The following is a 14,233-nucleotide window of genomic DNA, read 5'->3' as shown; positions in this document are numbered from 1 at the left end:
ACAACCTGAGAAGAACGGTTCACCACGACAACCGCCCCGACTAGCACCACTCATGCCGCCGCGTCTTCGCCCTCGCCTAGAAGGACCCAGGCTACGATGCATGCTCCGAGACTCCCGAAGGTTTTTAAAAACCAGAGCCGATGGCGGGTGAGCCGCATCTCCATGTTCCTTGAATTCATGACCCATCATCCCGCAAACTTGGAACCAATCTGGCAACCTTTCATAGTTCACCACAAAAAAATTCTTTGTTACCTCCCTGCGAAGAGAGACCGCTTTCTTCAGAGGCTTGGGAACGCCGCGACGCACCTGGACTCTGTAAAAATCACATTGAAATCGAAAGAAGTAGGTTACGACGCCACATACTCCCCTATTTATTGTTTGTCTTTGAAGGGCCGCAGACAACCTTGAGTTACAGTCTCTCAAGTATCCAAAGTACATCACAAACATGTTTTCATCTAGGGTTCTGGTATTTTCCTCACGGGCTAAATCCTACACAATCATCATGTTCCGAAGAACCATTAGATGATGAAGCCCTTGTCCATATGAATATGTACAATGATTGTCCATCTCATGTCCTCCTCAGCCAGATGTTGTTCTTCCTCGAAATTTACAGCACCGAGAACTTCCTAATTGAGATCGAGATCATGCATGATAGCCTTCAGCCTCTCCTTCTCTTCTGCTCTAGATGAGGATTGTTTATTCGCAACCACCATGGTGAAAGATAGACCCGATCCAATCTGAGCAAAAAATCATGAACCTCACCTCTCCAGCTCCGCATCGCCGTTGCCAAGGTCGGGAAGTGGTGCAAGACCACCCCTTTGTCAATGTTGAGCAGGATAAACGGACAGGGGAACCAGAGAAGGAGAAAGAAATAGTCTCAACGCCGGCACTACCCGGGCGCCCGGGTGCCCTCATATCCGCCCTATATTTTGGACTGGATATGAGGGGTGCCGGTTAGCCAGGGTGTTTGAGGCCCGTTTAAGGGGGCCGTCTGTGTCAGAAAAACATAACCGGTCAGTGATCGGGCGTCCCGTCCAGGCATATGAGGCGGGTTTGGGGCGCCCGGCTGTGGATGCTCTAATGGCCCATATTATCTACCCAGACCACGCACATATAGAAAGAAAACCAGCCTAGGCATACGTGGTCAATCACAGAGATAAAAAATACCAATATTGATACATGATGATGTCGATGATGTCATCCTGATGTCAGTTGAATGAGACCAAACTATATCTCATTCAGCTGAGTTCTAGACGCTCCCATCTTTGCATGCCCATAGCCTAGCTTGCATTGCATGTCACCGGTAGCCTCGATGGCTCGATGGTCCAGGTGACCAAACGGGATTCTAAGTTTGAATTCCTCGTCATTTGTGTATAACCCTTGTGATTGAGACCGCGGCTGAGGTTCGTTCTAGTATGTCTGCAGGGGCACGGGCAAACGCCGGTCGAAATGCTGTCAGATTCCGTGAGTGGGAGCACGAGAGAGCGGGTACGATGTTAAGGAGGCGAGTTCGAACTGCCGGAGAAGGACGGAATCAGTCGGCGACAATGTTGTTGTTGTTGCGGGCGATCAGTCAGTGACACTGCCGGCCGGTCTTGCCGCAGCACTTGCTGGGTGCATGCATATGCGTTCCTGGCTCCTCCCGTCGCCGGCGAGTCGAGCGGCATGATGATTTCCGACTCCGAGTACCCAACCACCTAGTAGCTATGAAAAGAGCTAGAGCTAGCGAGGTCCATGGCTGCCAGCGACGTGTGTACTAGTACGTACTGCACTGCGAAATGGCGCGCCACCTACAGCGACCGTCTCTTTTTATTTTCGCGAGCGAATCCGGCGCCTGCACCTACCGGATCGCCGACACTGCGCGTACATTTAGGGCCTGGGAATCTGGTGGTGGGGCTTGGGCTCTGCAGGCCGTACCTCCTCCTCACGGGGCGTTTCGGTTTTGCAGGTGCGGCAGCATGGCCCAGCTTGTTTGTCAGCCATATTCCTCCTGGTCGCAGGTGGTTTTTCTATATCTATATCTATATTACTTATAAAAGAGTAAACATTACCTTCTCTAAGTGCATTTCACAAAATGTACACGGATACATTACCATCGCATGATTAGTCCCACTAAACTCAATCTAACGGCTAGCCTTAACCAAATCTATTCTCTGTATGCACTTAGCAATTTACATTGACTGACCATACTCCACCGCGGAGGAAATATGAAAGTCCATGCCTGATCAATTAGGAAAATATAATCACGGACACATCCTATTAAGAAATTAATCACGGGCACATCTAATTATTAGGAAACTAATCACAAACCCATCCTATTATCAGGAAAAAAAATCACGCGCGCATCCTATTATTAGGAAAATAATTACGAGCCATCCTATTAGGAAATTAATCATGGACACATCTAATTATTGAGAAACTAATCATGGTTGCATCCTATTAGATAACTAATCACGAACGCATCTAATTATTAGGAAACTAATCGCGAGCGCATTCTATCGTCTCCTATCAGGGAATCGTGATCGCAAGTCGCCAGCCGTCATCAGCCCACCACTCACGCGAGCCACAATGGGAGACACGCGAGAAGGAGCTGCGGCTTCCTCCGAACACACTTCTACTGACTGCAACGACTTCGTCTACATCCTGGGCATGCTTTCCGAGAACCACCGGCATCCGCATCGACTTCAGCTTCATCCACAACACCCACGTTGACAACCACCCACCGTCGAGGTCCTTCAAATGGGGGCAACGCTGAGTATCTTGGACCAGTATAAGCGGGCCAAAAAAATCTGCCCCCACAGCCATGCATGTAGATTCGCCTGGTCGCCAACCATCATCGTCCCCAAGGCGGTGCAGGTCTCGGCCACTGTGCAGCAGGTGAAGCTAATCACGGCCCCATCTCACTCGCCCGAAGCCACCGCCGACTCCCTCAACTCTGACGCGTGCTGCTTCGTTGGACACGCTTGTCCGGTACTCGCGCGTGGACGACGTCGTCCAAAGCTAATCCCGGTGCATGGAGGCCGCCGCCTCAAAGCTGGACGACTGACTCACCTGCGTCGACAATGCCGCCCAGCTGGTGAGAGGACACGGTCGCCGCGGCCGCTCGCATGCCTGAACGACAGAGACGCTCGCCTTCACGCAAACGCACCACACGCACGCCTGGAGCACACACAGAGACATTCGCCTTCTTTCTTTATTTATTTTTTCACTGATTTTCGCGTACCTGCAACAGACATCCCTGTTTTTTAAGTACTGACTACCGATTATTACATGGCCAACTCACGACTACATAGTGAACTCACAGACAAATTCGCTGAACCAAGACCTTACTTGCAGTCATGAAATTACGTTTCACTGAAAAAACCCAAAAGTTTGCATAAGTTTTAACCAAAAAAAACTAAAGTTCGCATAAGTTTTACTAAAAAAACCTGAAGTTTGCATAAGTGTATTTGTTTGTCCAGCAAATACATGACAATTGTAATTTTACATGAGCATTTTTATACCGTCCTTATCTACAATTGAGTTAACATGTTTTCCTGATAGAAGACTTGGACTACATACAAGAGAAGCAAAAACTGCATGTTGATTATGATGATGATGAATGTAGGATATTTTGTGGTCATGGTAAATTCTCATATCATTTAGTACATAAACAATATTCACAATTTTATTTTATTACCATCAATTGTGTTGAGTTTCTTTCATATATATGTATTGACCCTCTTCTTTAAATTAGATGTGACAAATGCGGAATGAACTCATACCACATGATCGCATACAAGCAATTCAAGAGAAATTGGCGGGATTCTTTCTTGACCATGTCATACATAAAGACGGAGAATGCCATGTTGAAGTTGAAATTGATTTTAGATGTTAGGATTATAAAAGATGTTATATTGTATATATGTAGTAGTGTCGGATAGATATATACAAAAACTTGTTGTTCGATCAATCTCGGAGAAAGAGAGGTCACTTCTCTCTGTATATATTCATGACGATCTTGTGTAGTTCTTGACTGGAATTTGTTGGCACTAAAACGGTTCCTTAGCTTGTCCTAAGTGACATTTTTATGTGTGATTATACTTGCATAAATGTGTGCACATGAAGAATCATGATGAATCTTTTAAATAATTTTGAATTTTATACATTAAGAAAAGTGGGTGGTCTTTTAATACAGGAGACATGTTATTATTTGTATGAGTTGGAAATAAGAGATCGGGTACTTTATAGGGAAATTTCAAATTTATGAATAAATTGTCTTGTATTAAGTTTAGTATAATATGTTAATCTAAATAGATGTGTATTGTATGTGCACACACTTATTAGTTCAAATAAACGTGCATTGCACGTGCACACTTATTAATAGGTGAAAACGCGCCACGGAAAAGAAGGTGATAACGCAACAAATAGTAGGGGAAAAAAAACGAGAGATAATGCACCAACCGGGAATCGAACCCAGGTCTATACCGTGGCACGGTACTATTCTACCACTAGACCACTGGTGGTTGCATGCGTGGTGAATTTGCTCACTAACCCTTGACTTACTTAGAGCGTACTAGTACTGAGCTCGCTCGACAACTTTCTTGTTTTCTTTTCTTCTTGCTGCGTAGCGCAGTAGTAGTATGAAACAGTGGCGTGAGCAGGTGACAGGGACACAGGCCCTCCCTCCCGCGGTAACGGAGACAAATGAGATTATGAGAAAGCGACCGCAATGATTAATAATAACAAGAAGAAGCCAATAAACAAAATGGCTAAGTCCTCGGGAAGATCATCAGGAAAAGAATTCTAGGAGATCAGGTCTGCAAGACCCATTCTGATAAATGACACGTGACATTCACAAATCACTAAGCATCCTCCACCCCCATTTAAAATCATGGGGAAGAAAGATTAGATGCTTTGTGATTTGTGCATGTCACGTGTCATCTATCAGAACGGATCTCATCTGCTAACCGTGAGATCTGGTCTCATATAAAAAAAATTCGTGCCACCAGGATGCAACACGACGTCACGGGCTCACCGGCCAAACCGGAAAGAGGGACTCCGGACGGAGCAGTTCAGCCAAGGAACCGTGATCGTCTTGGCTTCGCTGTTCCGGCAACCGTCACATCGCTCATGTACTACAACTGCTCTACTCTATCCGGTGCGGAGCACCCAAGAGCAGCCAAACGTCGTGTCCATGTCCATCCACTGTAGGAAGGCCTGCAACGCTCAAACGCACGCAGCAGTTTCTTCGTTTCGTCGCCGTCGTCGTCGTCATGCACTCATGCACGGCGCAGAGTGTTGCGGACTGCCGGTAGCGATCGCCGGCCTGCTCCTGCACACGACGTGTGTAACTCCAGTTTAATTGCGCCGTCTTTTCTTCAGACCGTGTGAGAGCTACTAGTACTCCTTATCCTTATACTACGTATATACATTCATTCACCGTGTGACCGCGTGACGGCGACGTGCAAATTGGTTGCCAAAGGGCGGGGAAGAAACGAAAATCCTAGGCGTACGGGATGGTTTCACGGAAGTGGGCTACGGGGTGTACGCGTCCCACCCTTATTAATCCACTCCCTCGTGAAATTCACGATGTGGGCCTTTCTTTCCCTCTTATTTGCAATGATAAGTTGACAACTCAGCCTATAAGCTTGCTTCAGTATAAATCTACCCATAGCTCTAGCAAAACTCGGGAAGGAAAAGAGAGACCGACCCTGCTTTACCGTCTTCTTTCCTTTGGGGAGGGAGATGGTCAGCTCAACGTCGACCTCCCTCCCTCCCACGGCGAGAGATGACGGTCTGGATTTGCTGGTCAATCAACAGATGGAAAGCTCATCCGCAACTTTACTGGTACAAAAGTCACCAGCTCAGCCAAGGAAATTCTGGAGCAAAACTCAAACCGAAGCAAAGCAGCACATACTTATTGTTGGAGAGAATCGAGAGAGAGGAGCGAATGGAAAACAGATATATGAATGAACAGTTATTCTATTGATTGAAGATTGGGGTATTTATACCCAGTTTACAAGGCGGTTACAAAAGGAGGAAGTTGCCAAAAGTGGCACCGACATAGCAGTGATTAATAGTTAATTAACCTAATTAATTAATTCCTAACACTCCCCCTAATCAATGCTTGTCTTTGTGAATATACATCATCTTGATAGACTCCTCCTAGTATGTATTTGCCTTGAACGTTCATCATCTTCATCTTGAAAGTCTCCTCCAAAAACCCTGTGGGAAAAATATGAGGAGAATAGTGCAGATATGTTGCTAAAACTCCTTTAAACCCAGTGGGAAAAATAATAAGGAGAAAATGATGCAACATATAATGATTATTGTCTCTTGATAACTCATATGATAAAAACCTTTGAAGAAGGAGAAAAATCATCGATGAGTTTAGAGAACAATTAATATGTCTTGAGTACTTTCTTTAAAAACCCCGATAGGGAAAAAAGAAAGCATGACATGCCTCGTTAAAAACCGTTATGAGAAACTTTGAGAGAAAACTCATAAAGGAAAAGAGTGCGATTATATATGCCATCGAAAACTCCTTTAAAACCCAATGGGAGAAATATAAGGAGAAAATGATATGACATATATGAACACTTGTATCTATATTGTCTCATTAAAAACCTTTTATGAGAAACCATTAGGGAAAAACTCGTGAAGGGAAAAAGAGTACAATATATGTAATCTGATGTTTGTTAACAGGTTATACTTTGGGAGATTACTCCCCCTGAACTTTGCAAATCTGGAGGATGTCTCATATCAATTACATTGACATGATCATGTCATTATGAATAATATGTCGGTTTTTCCAATATTTTGTTTGCAAACTATTTCATCACTTTTCTATAATTCATGAGGATAAGTGATCTCGAGCAATGTGCTTTGTGATATTGCTCTTCATATAACCTGTATGTATTGAGTAATACAAGTGGTAGCATCTTGATAAATCAAATTATGTTACTCTGATGAATCTCAACCACATGGTTTTGAGTGTGGTTAATCATTCTGCTAAGCCAACCATATTTTCAATGCCTTTAGATAAAGTAATTATGTCAGAATGATAAGGGGAAGTAGCCATTAAATTCTATTTATATGAATTCCATAAGAAGGCTATTCCATCAAAATCAGTCATTGATATGGCTTTGTTGGTGTGATATATCCACATTGAACTTCTCAAATATGTTTTGGATATATGTAGACTGATATGTATTCTTGAGAGAATGCTCAAGTTGTAAACTTAAGCTAAATTTGGTTTAATCCAAATTTTCCGCCTTGAGATGATTTTGTATATGTTTAGGTCTTGTATAGACATTGATGATGAAGTCATCGATATACACTAAGTGATATAAGGAAAACAAATTTTGGATTTCCTTATTAACACAGAAGTAATCATCATTCTTTGAGTAATCCCTTTGAAGAAGGAACTCATTTAGTCGGTAGTACCATATGATTTCCGACTATTTCAAGTCATAGAGTGACTTTGAAGTTTTACACAAAACATGCTACGATTTATCTTTGGATTGGGAATTTTAAGCCCTTCAGGAACTTTAAAATAGATATCCGAAATGAGTGATCCATATGAGTATGTAGTCACTGCATCCATTAACTGCATGGTATTATTCGTACTGCCTATGATATTTAGTATCGAAACATAATTCCACTAATACCAGAAGGGTATGTCACATCGTGATCGATGTCGGATCTCTGCGTGAACCCTTTTGCTACAAGCCTCGCTTTCTCACCACCTCATTGACTTTGTCTATGAATGAGAAGTTTTTAGTATTCCATATGGAAGATACTTATGAGGAGTAGGTATTGCTACAGTAAATACCACTCATTTGTTGAGCGAGTGCTATCCTTCATTACTTGCTTCCTTTTTATGTGAACCAATATGAGTGCAAGAGGAACTCTACCATGGATTTTGGTTCTGGGCCCAAAAGGTTTTAGCAATTTGAGAAGAAATATATGTCGACAAATGTAGTCTTTAGTTTATATGATTCTGATGGAATCATTGAAGTTTGTGGATTAAATATTTACTCCTTTTTAGCTCCTTGTGATTTCCTACAACAAATGGAGTCAAGGTGTTTCGATGTCCCGGCACCAAAACATTTGTGCACATTTATGCCGGGCATTGGATGATGAGCATCCAGTGAGGTGTCTTTCAACTTGATGTTGAATTACATTTACTAGTTGAGGATGTGATTTCCTCTGTTTCGGCGGAAGCATATGAGAAGTTATATCTCGTATTGTCAGATTTTCTCCCCCTCTTGCTCTCATTTGGGGAGAAGAGTGGTTTATCAGGTACCTCCACTCTTCTGACACTTTACTGCAGGAATATATAATTTAGTAACACCTTGTCATCAGTAAATGTATGTGGCAGATTTGCAATGTGTTGCAAATATATAATTCTCTAAACTTCTAGTTCAGATTCTTTGAGACGTGGATATAAGGATTGAATGTCAATAACATTTCTAATTTATTTTTTCGGCATTCTTTGTGGTACTTATCTCCCCCTAATGCCGAAAATATCCTTATTGCTGATGCAATCAGCGTACGGACTATGAATAATTTTGATTGACGGATAAATTATTATTCCTCACATAGATCCCCAATTTTCTGTGAGTGCCCATTGATGTATGCTGGAGTGGTGATATCGTTATGTAACCGAATTATCGCAGATGGGAAATACTTTGTTGATTTCCACGTAGTTACTACAAGTGGAAAGTAGTATGAAATGCAGTTGGTATGATTTAGATCATACTTACGGTGTGTAAGGTCGTATGTGTGCAGCAAGAGGCTGGTAAATTTACAATTCTTTAAGATTGGTCATGTAATTCATTTCACTATCTTTGATAAGAAATTTAGTTAAACCATTCTGGGTATGTACATAGAGTACAAAAATATAATCGGACATTGCTTGTGAAATGATTTCAATGACATTGTCCATTCGAATGGGTTTTTCAATCCTGTTTTCAGGAGAATTTGCTCCTACTTTGATAAGTTGAGCAATTTATTTAATAAGATCATGCATGTTTGTGTGTGATAAGAGACACACTTGAAATCATTTTATAAATGTTCCTATGAGTACCATGAAGTATCTAAATAATTCCACATAATGGTTAACTAATCCACATATGTCTTCTTAATGTATTCAAGGAAGATTGAGTGGCTCATTTAGAATTTTAAGGTGAGAGTGCCTTAAAACTGATTTCCCCTATGGCACATGTAGTGCGCATAAAATCTGATGATTTGGGATATTTTGCAACTTGTTAAGTTGTGACCAACAGAATTGTCAATAACTTTCTAATCATCCCCAAACCAGGATGGATAAGTCTATCAAAATAGACATATAATTTATTAATATTTAGAAAATTATTTCGTACGCAACAACACTAAGTATGAATTTAACCATGCTATCAAATATATTAAATATTGTATCCAAGTGATGGGATATTGAATATCCTACTACATGTAGTAGTACAAGTACAGGTTAATGCTATTTTTGGGAATAATTAGGAGATTACCTAAGGTCTCCGATATTATTGAGTGCAAATGAGTTCATCCTCCATTTTCTGGACTAGATTTTGGTCCTCCTTCTGATGAAGATTCTGAGAACAATTCTTTACCAGAATCTGGTTGTTATTTGCAAATTTTCAAATTTATCCTATTGAACTTATTTGCCTTTTAATAAATTTGTGATGTGGTTCGACCATATGTTTGAGGGTTTGGTAATCATAGGTACAATATTTACATAACCATGCATCTGATAAACTTGAGAGTTGTCTTTTGATCACTTGAAAATGACCGATTCTTATTAAGAGATAATTCCGTCTTTGGTTGTCTATTAGCCTCCACTTTACTTCGAATTCCTCATAGTTCTATTTTGTGACAACTAACTTGCATACTATTCTCGATACTAGCATGAATTTTAAATTATGGTATAACACCCATTGGGTGAATCTGATGATTTTAAGAAATTCCATGTTTCTTGATCATAAAAAAAGGTAGTACCATCTTAAGAGGATGTAAAGTGCATTAAGGGCTTTTCAACTGGATCTGTATATAGGAAAATATTTGATCACGAGATCTCAACTTAAAGTTGATTAAAGTGACAGAATTGTGAGATGCAATAGACTTGATGTTTTGAAATCAAATGGGTGATCAATCGTGTTGTGCTCATGGCAGCATGTTTCTCTCAAGGGAAAAATTGTAGTGAATAAATATTCATCCATAATTACTTAGTTTGAGAACTAAGTGAAGTTGATGACATATAAAATGCAACATGTATATACTTAGCTATCAAGAGAATAGCCATTGCAGAAGGTGGAGTTGTAGTGGCAATAGGCCACGGGTGGACACAATGACTGATGTCATGAATCATCTTAAAATAAATACTCCCACCTAATCTTGAATTTAGTGCATTTGGAAATGTCAGGCATGTGTTACATGAAAATACTCATGGCCAAGATGATCCATGGTGAACCTGGGTGTATCCTTCAATACAACAGATGTGATGAAATCATTGCTAATGTTTTGGACTTCATTCTTGAGAAAATATGTGACTTCAGAGTCACTGCCAAAACACATAGACTTTTCATGTTTATCATTGGTTAGTCACTATAAAAGTATAACCACAATTTGATGTGGACCTATCAATAGTGTTTGAGACACTCAACAATTTCTATAAATTGTGGTATCCATTTTAATGAATGGACGACACTATAATTAAAATAGTGACATAGGCTCCACTGCCATGTATTTTACCAATGTAATAGAAGGTAATTACTGGTATGTGCAAATATTTGCATAGTTGTCTATGACATATTAAAGCAAAATGAGGCTTGAATAAATGATATTTGTGGAAAATATTTGCCGTTTCAGAATGTAGTGTTCATGCATGAATACCTTTTATTATGAGAGTAAATATCTTTTTTTAGTGAACAACAACAATTGCTTCAGAGGAGCAATTTTTTTTTATGATAGCTGATGCTATACACTCATATGTGTAGACCTCCATTTATATAGAATAACACTTTGAAGATAGTCACCGGATGCGGTGTAGATCTCGCAGTAATAGGAAACATAGTCTGACTTTTGTCAGTAGATGTTCATAATTCTATTACCTTATGTTATGTAAAATGTGTGAAATCACTTTGAAGGTAGTCATCTGTCAAAGTGACATGATGTAGACCTTGCAGTAATAATGGATAGTCTGCAAAATTTGCAGTAGATGCCAGTATTACCTTATGATATCTTGAGGTAGTCACATATAATATTAATATTTGGAAGAGCACTTTGAAGGTAATAATCTTGTTAAAATGACAAGATGTAGACCTCACAGTAGTGGTTGATAATCTGCAAATAGTGCAGTAGATACCACCAATACCTTGTGATTCACAAATTAAATTTGGAATAGTCACATTAATATTTGGAAGAGCACTTGAAGGTAGTCATCTTATCAAAATAACAAGATGTAGACCTCACAGTAGTGATAGATAATCTGCAAATTCTGCAGTAGATGCCATCAATACCTTGTAATTCACAAATAAAATATGATGTGGTCATCTTAAGTATGACACTTCAAAATCCTTATTTTGGATTTCGTCAAGATTTGCAAGAAAAATTAATTCCAATTGCAAAAGACAGAAAAACGTTGTTCTAAAACTAATATTTACAATGAATGCTGAGGCAAACATGTATAATATGGCACAATGTCGTCTCTAATATATAATGGAAATTCAAGGTATGAACACTTGAACAATACTACTATGCTCATAATACATGTAGAATTCATTTTTTAAAATATGATGCACAATATGAAGACCAGAGAGTCTGAGTGATACGATCACAATTAGCCTGAGGGCTTCTATGCAAGTAGTACTAAAGCTGATGTCCTTATTTGGCAATAAAAAATGCAAATTGTTAAATGGCCGAAGAGATAAGGTTCTCCGGTGATTCTCGCTACGGCCAAGAATCCATCGATTGAGTTAGCTTTGGCTGTACAGAGTCATAGCACATCTCCTCGCGAGGAATTAGGAGGGAAGATGGCGTCGCCAATCGAAGGTCGTCTGCGCCTGGGCAGCATCTCCACGCCGTGGGACGAATGTTGGCCGCCGCGCCATCGCGCCGCATCAGGAGAAGCGGCGTCGGAGCCGAAGGCCGCCGCCGTGCCAAGGTGTGGCGGAGAGAACTGCGCTCCGCATGCGCGTTGGCCGTCTCTGTTGCCGGGCTGCGTGGCGGGCCGTGGTGCTCCTCCGGAGGGAGGAGCGTTGCTGCCGGGATGTGGTTGTCGCCGCTGTAGACGGCCGTGCCGATGGAGGCTGCGGGTGCGGCCTCAACCATCGCATCCAGGGGGAAAAGGGAGGAGGAGAGTGGACGAGCGGCCGCCGCTTAGACCTTCCTCCGTCCGGAATCGAGTCCGCTGATCCGCGGCCGATCTCATTTAAGAGGTAAGAACATCACAAATTGAAGAAATCACATGGATGCTTACAGTTATTGGTATGGATTTTCGATCGAGTGATCCTGGATGCCAACGCCCATATCCTTTTCTGTGCGTCTTCCTTGTGTAATTGAAAATTGTGCCCAATTTCAAGTTCTGATGTTCCTGCTTGGAGTATGATAAATCCGCTCAATTGATTGATTTTCTGTCCTTTGGCAGAGTGTGTTCGAGGCTTCCAATTCTTGAATCGATGGAGGCTGGCGCTGCGTTCTTCCATCGGTTCTTCTTTCTTTGTAGTTCACGATTGATCAATTCTTCGTGAGATTCGTGTGAGCGCATATACATACAGGAGAAAAACAATTCATTGTTAGATTATTAATTGATGATTGCAAGAAGACAAGATCAATCAATCAATCTCCCTGATTAGTTTCTTTCCTTTTTGTACGAGGAACATCTCGTCTTCGCCGTGAATCGCGTGGTGGCCGAAACTCTAGTAGCCAACTTCTCCAGACTTCTCCAGTCATCGTCTGCGGCAATTGCAGATCGCCGGAGTGGCCTCCTCTGGCCATAGAGAGGCCTTGCCGTTTGCCGCCGCTGTCGTTGGCAGTCATGTGGCGGATTGAAGCGCCGGAGGGCGCCGCTTCGACGCGCCTACAGAGGAGGGCGTCGTCAACCATGGGGTGCCTCAGCCGCCTGCATCGCGCGCTGGTGCTGCGCCGCTGGAGCGCTGTCGAGGCCGAGGGTCCTCGTGTCCTTGGGGCCGGAGGGAGGGTCAGGGACGGTGGAGCCGTCGAGTTCTTGGCCTAATTGCTCTCTGGAAGAGGCGTGCGTGATAACGTGTTGGAGAGAATCGAGAGAGAGAGGAGCGAATGGAAAACAGATATATGAATGAACAGTTATTCTATTGATTGAAGATTGGGGTATTTATACCCAGTTTACAAGGCGGTTACAAAAGGAGGAAGTTGCCAAAAGTGGCACCGACATAGCAGTGATTAATAGTTAATTAACCTAATTAATTAATTCCTAACACTTAAATTACATCTATGGTACCTGAACTTGATCCTAGAGTTCACTTTGGTCACTGTATTCAAGAAGTCTCAGAATACGGTCACTGAGATTGCATAAATGTGTCACTCTACGGTCACCGTTATTGTATCCAACGTATTTTGCTGATGTGGTATACATTGACTGGTCCTAACAGTTGACTTGCTTACGTGGAAAGGTCATCCTTATCCATCTTCGCACCCGATGGATAAATCTAAGCACCGCATCTGCCTAGTGCGCGAGGGAGAGCATTTCTACGATCCCTGAACCTCCCTCGAGCGACGAGCTCTCACGGAGGCCATGCCGCCACCGTCGCCGCAATCTACGTGCCCTCCAGCGTTGCCAAACTCATCTGTGGTGTTCAGATTACAGAGCACTGCCGCCGTGCATGGCGACCTCCTTGCGTTTCCCCGACTCAATGTGAGGCACACGATGGTTAGGTTGTAGCCTCTCCAAATCCGTGGAGCTTGACGCCGTCGACCCGCAGCGGCACAAAGAACAGGCGCACATGATGTTCGGCGGGGCGAAGCCATACTTGAGAAGATTTGGAGCCCGGAAGACTTACTTGGAGAAGAATGTTGCCATCTGTTCGAGTGTCGGTCCTGCGATGACTAAAACCCTACATATCTACTAGCCAGAGTCGAGGCACAAGGACTCCCCTTCCTGGCACCGGCTGCTGGAGTGGCAGGCGGAGTGGAGGCGGATCCGCGGATTCACCGGCACCTCAGATGCACAAGCTGAGGGGGTTGTGTTTTGCAATATTTT

The 14,233-nt window shown here is 42.3% G+C and overlaps 2 long non-coding RNA genes across 3 annotated transcripts; one reads left to right on the top strand and one right to left on the bottom strand.

Moving 5' to 3' along the window:
• Positions 1 to 11,754: 11,754 nt before the first annotated feature.
• LOC123087357 (uncharacterized) lies at positions 11,755 to 12,767 on the bottom strand. The gene is made up of 2 exons (XR_006441317.1): positions 12,476 to 12,767; positions 11,755 to 12,406 (listed from the first exon to the last, which is right to left on the bottom strand). It is a non-coding gene; the product is annotated as an uncharacterized lncRNA (long non-coding RNA).
• Positions 12,144 to 13,337, top strand: LOC123087356 (uncharacterized). 2 transcript variants are annotated; one of them, XR_006441315.1, is made up of 2 exons: positions 12,144 to 12,434; positions 12,644 to 13,337. It is a non-coding gene; the product is annotated as an uncharacterized lncRNA (long non-coding RNA). The 2 variants fall into 2 exon arrangements; XR_006441316.1 differs by having other exon boundaries at positions 12,400 to 12,535.
• Positions 13,338 to 14,233: the final 896 nt, after the last annotated feature.

This window comes from Triticum aestivum, chromosome 4A (assembly GCF_018294505.1).
Source record: "Triticum aestivum cultivar Chinese Spring chromosome 4A, IWGSC CS RefSeq v2.1, whole genome shotgun sequence".
Lineage (NCBI taxonomy): Eukaryota > Viridiplantae > Streptophyta > Magnoliopsida > Poales > Poaceae > Triticum > Triticum aestivum.
Note: the sequence above shows the minus strand (reverse complement) of the source record. Positions and strands in the feature narration are given on the sequence as shown.